Genomic DNA, 3,294 nt, shown 5'->3' with positions numbered 1-3,294 from the left:
CACCAGAATGAATCTGGAGTGAGGAACACTGGCAGAAGAATCTTCAGGGAGAATCTGGAGAAAGCAGCCTGCACCCCTAGAGATGGTTAGGGGAGTCTGCAGAGATTCTCTGCTCTCCCTTCAGGGTAGGACTCTACTGCTAGCCTACAGGCAGATCAAGGATGCAGTCTGGGCTTCCATACAAAGTAGCCAAGCTGGATCCCTCTTTATAGCTCCAGGGTAGAGGGAAATACAGGGACCATTTACTCATCAAAGCACAGGCAAGAGAGCATAAGACCTTGGAAGAATAAAGGTCCCAGTGGGATGTCCCCCCTCAAAAGAAGCAAATACCCAAACCCTTGGAAGTGCTGTCTTGGGCTGAAGAACTGTGTAAACAACAGAAAAAGAAGATGACCACAGAGAATTACTTTAGTCCCATGGAAGATCAAAACACATACACAGATGACGACAAGCTTCCATATCCAAAACCTCCAAGAGAAATAGAAAATGGGCTCCGACTATGGATGAGCTCAAAAAAGCCTTTGAAAAGCAATTAAGGGGGATGAAGGAAAAATTATGAGGAGAAATGAGAGTGATGGCAGAAAAATCATGAAAACCAAATCAACAATTTGGTGAAAGATATACAAAAAATACTTTAGAAAATTACATTAAAAAACAGGTTAGGCCTAATGGTAAAAGCAAAACAAAAGGCAAATGAGGAGAAGAATGTCTTAAAAAGCAGAACTGGGTGGGGCAGCGGGGTGGCATAGTGGATAGAGTACTGGCCCTGGAGTCAGGAGTACCTGAGTTCAAATCTGGCCTCAGACACTTAATAATTACCTAGCTATGTGGCCTTAGGCAATCCACTTCATTCCATTTACCTAGCCAAAAAAGCAGAATTGGCCAGCTGGGAAAGGAGATAAAAAAATTTCTCTGAAGAAAATAACTCCTTCAAATGCAGAATGGAACTAAAGGAAGCTGATGACTTTGCAAGAAAAAAGGAAGAAATAAAACCCTTCCAAACAAAGTCAAAAATTAGAATAAAATGTGAAATATCTCATTGGAAAAACAACTGACCTTGAAAAGAGATGCAGAAGAAATAATTTAAAAATTATTGGACTTCCTGAAAGTCATGACCAGGAGAAGAGCCTAGACTTCATCTTTCAAGAAATGATACATCAAAATTCCCCTGAGATCCTAGAAGGAGAGGGTAAAATAGAAATTGGGAGAATTCACTGGTCACCTTCTGAAAGAGATTCCCAAAAGGAAAACTTCCAGTAATATTATAGCTAAATTCCAAAACTCCCAAATAAAAGAGAAAGTACTAAAAACTACCAAAAACAAACAATTCAACTGCCAAGGATCCATAGTCAGGATTACACAGGATCTGACAGCATCTACGTTAAGGGCTTGTAGGGATTGAAATGTGATATTCTGGAAGGCAAAAGATCTTGGTTTACAACCGAGAATCAACTGCTCAGCAAACCTGAACATCCTCTTTCAGGGGAAAAGTTGAACTCTCAATGAAACGGGGAACTTTCAAACTTTCCTATTGAAACAACCAGAGCTGAACAGAAATTTTGATCTCCAAGTACAGGACTCTGGTGAACCATAGAAGGGGTGGAAGAGAAGGACTAACTATGAGGAGTTTAATGATATTGAATTGTTTGTATTCTTGCATGGGAAGAAGATAGTGATAACTCATATGAATGTTCTCATTTATAAGAGCTGTTAGAAGGAGCATATATAGATAGGACATAGGAAGGAGTGGAATATAGTGGTATGATATAGTAAAAAGATGGTTCCAATGGGTGAGAAAGGAAAGTACTGGGAGGATGGGAAAGGAGATGAAGAAGAAGTTAAGAAATTTCAAATAAGAGTCAAGGAAAAGCTTTTTCCATGGAGTGGAGGTGGGGAAGGAAAGGGGAAATGAGTGAGCCTTCCTTCTCACCAGAGATAGCTCAGAGAGGAAATAACATGCACACTTAATAGGGTGAGGAAATCTATCTTACCCTAGAGAAAAATGAGAAGAATGGATGGGATAAGGGGGAAGTGGGGGAGGGAAGGGGGGAATAGATGATAGAAGAGAGGGAAGATCAAATGAGAGGGTACTCAGATGTAACACACTTTTGGACAGGGCCAGGATGAAAGGAGAGAGAGAGAGAGAGAGAGAGAGAGAGAGAGAGAGAGAGAGAGAGAGAGAGAGAGAGAGAGAGAGAGAGAGTAGAATAAATGAGAGTGGGGAGAAATAGAGTGGAGGTACAGCTAGTAATAGAAATTGTAGGTTCATGCTGCTATCTTGACTCCCCCCCAAAAAAATTTTTTTTTGCTTGAAAGTGTTTGGAAGTCTTTTTCTTGGAGTCCTCATGATTGCATGAAAGAAGAGATAAACTTGTAGAATCCTTGTAGAACTTTGCATTTCTATTTCTTGTGGACTTCTGGTGGACTTACGATAAAGAAAGCAACTCACCCAGAGACAGGACAATTGAAATCTGAATACAGACTGAAGTACATTGTGTTTCTCTCAATCTATTCTTGAGGTTTCCCATCTTCTTCAGGGGAGGGAGGTTTATGTTTACTCATGTTTACTTTATTCTTATAACACATTCAATTTAAATCAATGTATAGCATGGAAACACTGTAAAGCCTATCATACAGCATTGGGGGTTGGAAGGAAGGGGGGAAATTGTAAAATTCAAAATCTTGCAAAAATAATAGGTAGATACTACTATTATATATAATTGGAAAACAAATAAAATGTTAATAACAATCCATGGTAAAACATCTTTGCTGTAATTTGAAATAAAGGAAATTAAATTTTAAAAAAGAGTTATCTTAGGTCCTTTTTCCTTTCTGCCATCTCTAGCACCATCTGCATATCTGAGATTGTTGATATTTCTCCCAGCAACCTTAATTATTCCTTTACATTCACCAGGTCTGGTATTTCAAATTATATACTCTGCATATAAGTTCAGTAAAGTCAAGTTCAAATAAATAAATCTCATGTTGCCTTAATTCTTTCCCAATCTTAAGCTAATTGGTTGTTTCATGTTTAGTTCTCACTATCTAGTTCTGCCTGTTGCTTCTTACCCAGCATCCCTCAGGAGATAAGTAAGATGATCTGGTCCATCCATGTCGTTCAGGAGTAGGAAAGATGGTTGGAATCTCCACAGTCAAAGACTTTAGTGTATTAGGTAAAGAGAAGGACATGTTTCTGAACCTCTTTTACTTTCTTGATACTCCAGGAAATGTTGGCAATTTGATCTCCACTTCTCTACCAATTCTGAAGCCAGCTTCTTCTTCTGGTCATTTTCA

Source organism: Macrotis lagotis, chromosome 3 (genome assembly GCF_037893015.1).
Source record: "Macrotis lagotis isolate mMagLag1 chromosome 3, bilby.v1.9.chrom.fasta, whole genome shotgun sequence".
In the NCBI taxonomy this organism is placed as follows: Eukaryota; Metazoa; Chordata; class Mammalia; order Peramelemorphia; family Peramelidae; genus Macrotis; species Macrotis lagotis.
The sequence above is the reverse complement of the archived record's forward strand: the minus strand, read 5'-3'. Positions refer to the sequence as shown.